At 31.6% G+C, this 10,881-nt stretch overlaps 1 non-coding gene across 1 annotated transcript; it reads right to left on the bottom strand.

Annotated features, from left to right (window-relative positions):
- Window positions 1-10,808: 10,808 nt before the first annotated feature.
- On the bottom strand, window positions 10,809-10,881 carry TRNAK-CUU (transfer RNA lysine (anticodon CUU)). Its single transcript has one exon. It is a non-coding gene; the product is annotated as a tRNA-Lys (tRNA).

The following is a 10,881-nucleotide window of genomic DNA, read 5'->3' as shown; positions in this document are numbered from 1 at the left end:
GGCGATGATCGTATACGCGATATACGTGAGCAGATGGTGTTGCAGGTGGATCTGGTGAGGCATAGAGCCGAAGCGGGGCTAATCTTGGGGCAATTTTCTCAGAGTTTTTACATTGACTTTATGATTTCAAATCAGTTGTAATTATTAATATTACTAGACTATTTGTTAATGGTAATAGTAATTATATTCAAGGATTTTGAAATTATTATTGAAGTAAATAAAGTTTTGAAATTTCCTGCATTTTTGGGAAATGGATTTATAATTAATGAGTTTTTATTTTCTTATTTATTTTATTATTTAAACTCGTAATATCCTGACGGGATGTTACACCACACTTATTTCAAAAATTGTCCTTGTTGGACTTATGTTGGGGAAAAGACAAAAAATTTTGTGACTTCTGACTCAATTTGGCCATATGTCAAAATTTATTTTCTTTAACTTTTTCAAGTACAATTCAGCTTATACAATTTTTTTTTTAATTTTAAAATTAAAGACAAAACACAGTTTTGAAAATTTTCTAAAATTTTTATCAAATGTAGAAAACAAATATGCATTCATTTTTAATTTTCTATCAACAATGCTATAAGTGAATTTGAATCTAACCTTTTTTTCGTGTTGTATCAACCTTTATACTTTCTCCGCAACCATGTCAACAAAGATCACCACTGAAAATTTATTTTCATTGTTCACATCAACAAACTTGATGTGTGGAGCTTGTGACTTCAACTCAATTTTAGTCATTAGGTGCATTAGGATGGTTAACATGATCATTAGTAATCCTCATAATCTCATCTTGTGAGCAAAAATTTGCACCTAAAGTAGTTGACTCTGTTGCTTTATCATTAACCAAGTCAATTGTAGTAGTAGATGCTTCAGATGCACCTTCCCATATCGTTGGTTCTTCAACTGCACTTGGTTCCTTCATTGTATTATTCTCACAACTTTACTCCTGAAAATGATCATTTTTACTCATATCCTCATTAACAAATAAAACTTTATATTCACATTGGGCATCATCATCATATCCATCAGTAGATATATCAATGTGAGAATCTCCAATTTCTTCATCAACTTCAACAACGTCCTTAATATAATTAATATTTCCATCAGTAGACATATTACTATGAGCATCGTCATACATATCAACAAATCTCTTAGTGTGATGTGATTCTACTGTATCCATTTGTTGTTTCATTTCATTGATCTTTTGTTGATCTATCTGATTCATCTTCATCATTTCAGTAATCATATTCATCAAATTTTTGAAAGTGACCTTTCTAACTATATCATTCATTAGCTAATGTAAATCTTCAAACATTTGTTCAACTCTAATGGCCAACTTTTAGAAGCATATCTTTGATTTCATGAGAAAATGCTTTAAATTATGGAGTTTCAGAAATCTCTGATGGGGTTGGAGGGTAGTATTAACAGTTACAAGTAATTCTATAAAGTTGTTGTTACTTGCATCCCTCAACATATTAAACAACATTTGCTTATTTTCATACCACTTTTGCTCAACATTTTTGCATTGTTGATCAAATCGCAACCTTTCATCCATGACCTCTAATTTCTCTATAAATTCACCCATTAGTATCATCACTTCCCTATAGGATGGTCCTTTGGTTGCTTCAACTTACTATGGTGGTACATATTGTTGCTGAAAACTATGTGGAACATAGGGTTATTATGGAAAGTAATTGTAATCCATTTGAAAATTACATTGTTGATTATTTTCGTATGAAAAATGATTTTACATTTTTGAAAGAGGTTTTCTCAAAAGAAACAATTTGAAAGCTTCTTGAGTAGACTTTCAGGAAAGAGATGTGTGTATCAATGGACAACTTGAGTACCTTATCTTTCCTTAGCCAAAGTGTTTCTCAACTAGTCTCACAAATTTCTCATAAGATTCCTCAATAAGAAAGTATGCTTAAAAAAATTCAAATAACTAAAGAAAATAAAATAAATGTTAGAGAAAATGTAGAGAAAAAGATGTTAGTGATAAACAAAAAAAAAATAAATCAAAACAATAAAAAAAGAACTTAAATGATAAAAATTCTAACAGTGTTCTCCAACAACGACGCATAATTTTATAACGTTGTCGTTGACACGATAAAATTAATATTACTTATCTATAACAACTTCAGTATTGTTAAAAAAGTAGTCAACAAAATAGAAAGGGGAAAGCAACCCAAAGTCTTCCTCTAACAAACACATAATTGCTTTCTAACAAATTATTTCTTATAAAAACTATACAAAAGAGTTAGTCAAATAATAACAATATAAGATGATTAAGATATATGAAAGAAAGAAATAAAATTGAAAAGAGATAAAAAGAGATAAAACAATAGTAAAGAAAAATAGGTTGATTCCATTACTTTTTCAAAATATGCACTCATCACACACCTTTGCATCCTATGTTGTTCGTAAGGAAAACAATATAAAGTATTTTGTTTCCATTATTTACTACCCATTTCCCCTTTGAGAATATAGTGTCCCTCTTTTCCCCTACCTTGTTCCTGTTACATACTTGTCACTTATGTATTTCTACCACTACAATTTACTTATAACCTTTGAATGTACTTCCTCTCTTATTTCCTTCCTTAAACTGAAAATGATTCATGTGCACTAAAAATATGAATTAAAACCTAATATACAGTTAGAAAAATAACAAAAATGATGGATTTACAAGTTATATGATGTGATAAAAAGAGAGATAGAAAGAGAAAAATGTGATTTTCCATTTTCAATCTCCAAACCACTTCCTTCACAATGTTAAATTAAAATCTCAAATCTTTTTTATCCCTACCCCATCCTCCTTATCCTAACACATTTTACTCCTAAAAACTAGACCTATCATTTTAACCCAGAACCCATGGGTCAGCCCTAACCCCCTTTAAAGCTAGACCCTATTTTAATAATCCATTGATAACGCTGTCGTGAAGCGATCAAATTAATACTACTTATTTGTAACAACTTCAACATTGTTAAGAAAGTAGTTAACAAAATAGAAAGGTTAAAGTCAACCCTAAGTTGTCTCCCAATGAACATGGAATTTGATTCTTGACAAATTAGTTCTTATAAAAACTATACAAAAGGGGTTAGTCAACTAATATTTGAAAAAGTAATAGAAGAAGATAAAGATAAAAAGATATAAAAAAAACAATATGATAAAGAAAATAGATTGATTCCACTACTTTTTCAAAATAGATTCATCATCGGTTATCTAAAGATTATTGTCAAATTAATTATTATTGTAGATTTGCAAATTAATAAATGTAAAGTCTCAATTAATTTGTTGGCGTTCTCACTTTTAACCAATGTACAGGCTGAATTAAAAGTGAGAACTTTTAGATTATCCATAGTAAATTCAACCAAAGTATAGTCTCAATCAAATTTTACTATGCCTAATCATGTTTATTCTTTTATCTCCTCACCAAATAAAAAACTTAATTAATCAAAGTAAAGTCTTGACTAATTTTAGTTACAATAATTACCTTTAACCAAAGTAAAGTCTCAATTATTGGTAAAAACTCATTTAATCACATGAAAGTTTCTAAATAAAATCAAAGTAAAGTCTCAATTAGATTTTAAAATCCTTAAACTCATATGATTAGGATACATAAAGATTTTAACACTTCACTAACTAGTTAGCATGTAAAAATAATTACTTTTCATTTGATTAAGAAAAAAAAACATAAACAAATTGAAACCTCAACAATAATAAAAAGAACAAAGAAATTATTTCATTCTAACCTTAGAATCCATAATGAAATTACACTGGAACCAACCCTTGAAGCTTAGAACTCCATGAAATCAAAATAAAATAAAAATAGAAGAAGAATGGAGAGAGAAAATGAAATTAGGCTCCCCTAACGGTTTCTAAACTTTGAAATTCTGAGCTTGTTTTACTACTTCCCCTTGGTCTCTTTATATAGGACTTGGATTGAACTTTTCTGTTGTTAAAATCTCTCAAATATCACCACAAATATAATTTATCTTTATAATTGTTATGAATATCTAAAAATATTTGAAGAGATATAGCTAGTTTTAAAACTATTTGATAAATATAGTTGGTTGATAATTCTGATATAATTAAATAAATTAATTACTTAAGGATATATGATAAATCATCACCAACTAATATTTACTTTAATTTTCCAAATCATCCATTTTGCAATCTTGTAGTTCAAATTTGTAGATAAATATAAATATATCAATTTGTCCACTTTAGCCCTTCTTGTTTGACCAATTTGACATGACTTTTGACTAACTTGGACCCATTGAGTGTCCCTTGAGAAGCTGATACATGGTAGCTCTCTCTCTCTCTCTCTCTCTCCCCATTAAGGTTTCATGTTTGTTGTAGGTTGTTGGTGGCTCGAAGGTGTTGTGGTCGTGAGAGAAGATATGGTGTGTGGTGGTTCTGTTAGATTATGAATTGACTCCCACTAGCCTTTAAGTAAATGCACTGATTTGTGGTATTTTCCTTGAAACCAAAAGAAGTTACCATCTGGTCAAATTTCAAAATGCCATTGTTTATAAGCTTGGCTCAGCCTATAAAAGACTTATTCAACCTGTAAACCAAATGCTTTTTGCCTTTTCTAGCAAAGCCACCAGGTTGAAATATATAGACTTCTTCATGGTGTATTTCAACATCACCAGGACACACTTTGTTTTGAGTGTTCTACAATTTCTTACAAGAAGCTCTTTAAACAGTAGTTGACTTATGAGTATGAGCTAAAGGCTCTTCTTCTCTCAAAGAAGAGTCCATGTCAGTATTTGCCAGATATAAGTTCAAAGATTCTTTCCAGTCCTCAAAATTTGTCTTGTTCAAAGTTTTGGCTGAAGTCAATTGCATGGGCAAAGAAGTTGATATCAAAACGACAAAGAAACATCTAATATGCACAATTATTGTGCAATAAAATTTAATGTTTCTGAATACATAGCCAAACATGCCTAGAATATCAAAATTCTCATCCACTATGATCCTGCCTAAGGGTCCCGAATCATAATAAATAAGAAATATAATTAAGAAATAAAAGACAATGCACAACTCATGTCATAAAGAAATCTAATACTGATAGGGTACAAGACAAATAATTGACATAAAGATAAAATTCAAAGTACATTATACCATTAAGAAATAAAATAACATACGAGAATAATTGACATTAATGTAGTATAAAACTAATTAACACAAAATTTCATATAACTGTACTCACGATAGGTGAGTTCACAATCATATAAAATTATATGGCCCATGCTTAACAAAATATAATAAATTTATATTATGCATGAACAACCCCCTAAGTAATAACATTTTCAAATAAGGGTAAAAAAAATTAATTAAAGTATACTATCACGTCACCAAAATAGTAGAGAACTTGTACAAAAATTTCATACCCAAAAGTCGAGAACATAATATATAAACTTAATTTTTATTTATGAAATAATTAAAATTAAATTATTTCATTCACACAAAATCTTATATAACTGTGCCCACGATATGTGAGATCACAATCATATAAAATTATATTACTCGTGCTTAACCAAATATAATAAAATTATATAATGCATGAAATAATTATATTTAAAAGAAATATTTCGACAATTTATACAGCAAAGTTATGTGATTTTCTGACCACGTGATCACCATCATGCGATGGTCAAAAATCCAAAATAATTGAAATTATAATGTATGGATATACATAAACACAAATATTTAACATTTTTTTTTCTGAATCATCTACTTAAAATATGTCACTTTAACTATAAGGTCAAAAATATTAAACATTTAATTTGTTCATAAAATACTAAACTACCATAAAGTTGAATATTTATTTATTTATTTACCAAAATCAATAAAATAAAATAAATTGCTTGTGCAATTTATGTTTTGGTAAAAGTGGGTTTTTGATTTTGACTCTAAAATGGGGACCAAAGGCATAATTAAACCTAAAATTATGTTAGTTTTCTTTGGGGCATGATCAGTGATACATCTATTATTGTATTTTATATAATTTTATTATATAAAATTATTATTCTCTATTTTATTATTATTGTGGATTAACATTTAATTAATAAAATATATTATTTTTAAATATCAATTATATTGCACAATTGTTATTAATTTATGGATAACATATATTGGGTTTCTGATGAACGATCCGTGATGGGTTGGATTGTTCAATGAACGGTCTGTGATGGACTTAAGTATTCAGGAACTTGTTGAGAGGTCCCTGGTCTCTGCTGGTAAGGATATAAAATTGATATCCCATTAGTCAATTTTATGAGATGACGTAATAACACATTTGTAAGATACGTTCTAACATAATCTCCTACCAGAGAAGAGAACAGTATCGTCTCATGTAAACAATTTTTAATTTTCCACTGATTCTATTTGAAAGATCAGGTACCACTTTATTGTACTCCTAATTACTGATCAGGTATTCTACTATTATATTAGTAACTGCTCTTACTGTTTGAAAATAATTGTTTATATAGATGATTTGATGCTTCTGATAATCTATTTAAGATTCATAATCTAACAGGTTCAACTTCAAACACAGAGGTTGGAAGAATGCGATGATGGTTGTTGTGCTTGCGAACGACGTTGAGAGGCTCGCACTTTTAGTGTTGCTCACGTGAAGGTGCAGTGTAGATGCATTTATGCTTGTTCGTGTGTGGATGGAGTAGGGTTTGCAGATATGTTTTTCACGTGGTGCGTCATTCTCGCTGCTCTAGCGGTGGTGCAATGGAGGATTCGTGGTGGACAACGTCGCAATCCATGTTGGATGCTCATGATGTTTACTAAGTGAAGTGGCGCGATGGCTCTATGGTTGTTTTATGCTCTTTGCTGGTATGTGCACCTATTGCATTGCTTATTCAGGATTCATTCCATCGTTAGTGGTTATAGCGATGAAGACGCGAGGTTGATGTCGTGGCGACATTGTTGGGTTTTGACGCTAAATTTAGGGTTGCTATGTTGGGTTGTGGTGGCAAGGTGGTAGGGTTTGATGGCAACAGGATGAGTTTATGAGTCGCGTGGATGGATAAGGTTTCATCTTCATTGGCTGTCGTCGATGACCATGGTGGTGTGTTGGTGTATGACGTTGGAGAGATGGAGGTTGAAGATGATGATGACGTGTCATCATCTAGTTGGCCATCTCCAAAAATGGTAGATCGTGACTTGTGGCAATATCCCATTGGTTCAACTATGTGTGTTAGGATTGATGCAATGTGGCAACTTCTTATTGTGGCTGATTTTTAGAGTAGTAGAATCAAGACACGTGACAACATCTCGTTGGATATGATTTTTGAGTGGATAAGTGGGGTGAAAATTAAAAGATGAAGAGGTGTAGGAGTAGGTTTTGAGTGACCCATTTGAAAAAGTGAATGTTTAAAATAGAAACTAGGGGTGTATTTAGCTCCTGATTTATTTTTTTTCCAGAATTTATTGATTTTGGCCTTTTTTATAACTTGAAATAATTTAATTTCATAATTTTAAAGAACCAAATTTAACTTCAACTGCATCAACAATCGTTAGAACATTCAATGATAATTTATTCAACTAAAAAGAACTTTTAAGCTATTTTTGTTTCACAAACTCAATAAGCCCAATTTTCAGAATTGTCAATTAAATCATTCTTTAAGCACAAAAATTTAATTAAATACCTAAAATTAAACATTATATGAGGGTAAAAATATGCACTCATCACCCACTTAATGGGGGGATTTCTGAAAGCCCCCAACCCTAAAAGCCCTTTGTGGAGTGGATAGGGTTAAGGTGGGTTTAGCCCCTTTTCAATTAAAATACCTTTTCTCTCATCGAAACTTCTTCTTCCCCAAGTTCGACACACTAAAGAATGGCTTGAACCTCCATGAACCTTTTCACAAACCTCGCAACATTTGTGCTCTCCTACGTTGAGACTTCACCAAATTCATTCTTTGTAGAACAACACCACTCCCAGTTCTGCCTCTAGATTCCTTCTGGTAAGTCTTCATTTTTCTTTCTTTTATATTTGTTTTTATTTTTGTTGAGTGTTGGATTTCTGCTTGATTGGTGGGTAAAATGCATTTCTCACGCCCCTTTTGAGGGAAAATAGTGGATTCAATCATTCTCTGTAATATTTTTTTACTGCTCCAAGTACTAAGGTTTTGTAGTTTTTGCAGCATGATCAAATTTTCTTAAAGGTTGGCCTCATTGTTTTTCATTGAATTATTTTGGATGTTTAGTAAAGGTGAAGAATGGTTATTTTTAAGTTTGGTTTACGAGTTTTTTTTTTATCAAAAAGTTTTATGGATAGGGAGATGATTGTTGGATGTCAATGAAGAATGTGTTATTATTGAAGTTAGAAATACTGAAAATGAGTTAATTAAATGAGTTTGCTAATGCCTAAAAGGTTGGTCACCTTATTACAACATTGTTGTTTCTTGAAAGGATGCATTGCTCCATTCCTTGCCTTGTGTAAGACATGCCATACTTCCCTGGATTGGTGTAGCTCAAAATTAAAAACTTATCTAAGATTTTTCACATAGTTTTCCAATATATATGACTAAGTGGATGACATGATTCTTTTATGATAGCATTTGTTATTGATTAAACATGGTTATTGCATGCCTTTTTGTAATTTCATGAGGGGTCAACATGATGCTGGCAAATGATCTTTAAGTTGATGAATGTAACACCCATTTTGAGATGCCATGTTTAATTTAAAATTTTCCAGCACTTCTAGAACAAACCTTTGATACCCTCCTATAAAATAGGAAACCTCACAAAAACTTATCTTCGAAACTACATGTGAAAAATTTTATTTCGAATAAAACCTTATTTTCTAAAGTAAAACATCATTAAAATCCGCACATAACCATCCCAACATAAGTTATTAAATAAACTTATTATAAAACCTTCCAAATGAAAATAACTTTCAAAGTAGCTATGCATCTCTCAAATCTTGCCCACAAGTTCCTCACAACTATGCATCTACGCTAGCATATTACCATCTACTCCCGTATAACATGAACTATAAGATCATCATAGGGAGAAAACACAACCACAAACATGCAAATATGAGCTAACCACATAAAACATCATATCAATAACCCACCTTATATTATCACAACATATGCATAAACTTAACCAAGTTAACAACCCACCACATGTTCTCAAAACCAAACATGCAATCCTTAATATATTACCACAAAATAATATCAATGGTATGGTATTCTCTCATAACCAAACACTCAACCTATTCTTATACACAAATTTATGAAGATGCCACTTCTTATTACTCTCATAGCGAGCCCCAATGAAGTATACAACTTCTCATTACTCATATCAAGAGCCTTAACGAGATACGTAATCTCCCATTATTATTGTCGAGCCCCCGACGAAGTGCTTAACTTCTCATTACCCATATCAACAACCCCGGTGAAATGCACCTCCAGTACAATTACGCAAAGTTACCTTTCATTACATTTGCATCCAAGTATAACACTAGCTCATCATGATCATACACCAATCAACAATAAGATGACTATCCACATTCATGATCAATAATCACACATGCACATCAAGGCCTCATCATCACATGTATCACAATACATTGGCATTATACAATCACCATCATTACTTTAACCATACATGATTCATCTTGTCAAAACATCTAGTATACTACAAATAGGAACTCATCACAATTTAGCACAACAAGAGTATCAACATAATACAACTAGAAAAACAAAAACCATGTGTGACATATATCTCCAACTACAGACCTACAAAGAAAGATCATACCGCTCAAACTGAAGAACAACATGTTACCAATATTGAGAACATGGCTTAGTATCCCTTATCTGGAAATTCTTGCAACAAGATCACCTTTGCCTTTGCTCTAATCTTCCTTTGTTCTTCACGTTAGAACCAAAACTTTTTCTCTCCCCCCTCACCCAACTTAGGTTCCTCACCTTTCTTCACAAACCCATATTTTAACTTTACCCTAAAACCCTCTATTTTCCCCTAACAAGACAACGTTAAAACCAAACTATTATTTTGGGCTACACTAAAAAAATCTAATCCACCCTTTCTTCCTTCTCCCTTTTTCCAACATTAACTTTTTACTGCCCACATAATCCCACTTAATTTCCAATTAACAACTATTTAACTCTTGTGGATACATTGAATCTTTGTTCAACTTTTCAATTTCCTAAGAGCACAACAAAAAATACCAAAAAGAAAACCAATATTTATATGCCTTTTGCTCTAGGCAATGTTCAAACTCACCACCCTTTCAAACCATCTCAACTATCCCATTTTCCTTGGCAACAACATTACAATAGTGTGTCACACAACAAAACATGCAAAAATAAGCCATACCAAAGACACACACATAATCACCTGTACATTAATTATAAAAAAATAATATTTGAATACAAACACTCTAAATGCACACATCAAGAATTGAACCTTTGACCACTAACAAATGACAAGGCTCTAACCAACTATGCTACACTTATGGATGTTAAAAATACCCATGCCCACGGGTATCCGTGATGGATAGTTGGTACCTGCGGGTATTTTAATACCCATTTATAAATGGCTCGGGTACGAGTATCATACTATCCGTACCCACGGATACCCGTTACTCGTAAAAAATTAAAATGAAAATGAAATAATATTATATTTTAATTTAGATTAGATTGAACTTAAATACTCAAGGGTAGTTTTTAAATGAGTACTCGCGAGTGACGGGTGGATTTTTAACATCTTAGTTTGATTTATGTGATAAGTGATAAATAAAAACAACAAACTACAACGCCCACCGTGGGGCTCGAACCCACGACCACAAGGTTAAGAGCCTTGCGCTCTACCAACTGAGCTAGACAGGC

The sequence above is a fragment of the Vigna unguiculata genome, chromosome 7 (assembly GCF_037176805.1).
Source record: "Vigna unguiculata cultivar grain cowpea cultivar isolate G323 ecotype 2 chromosome 7, ASM3717680v1, whole genome shotgun sequence".
In the NCBI taxonomy this organism is placed as follows: domain Eukaryota; kingdom Viridiplantae; phylum Streptophyta; class Magnoliopsida; order Fabales; family Fabaceae; genus Vigna; species Vigna unguiculata.
Note: the sequence above shows the minus strand (reverse complement) of the source record. Positions and strands in the feature narration are given on the sequence as shown.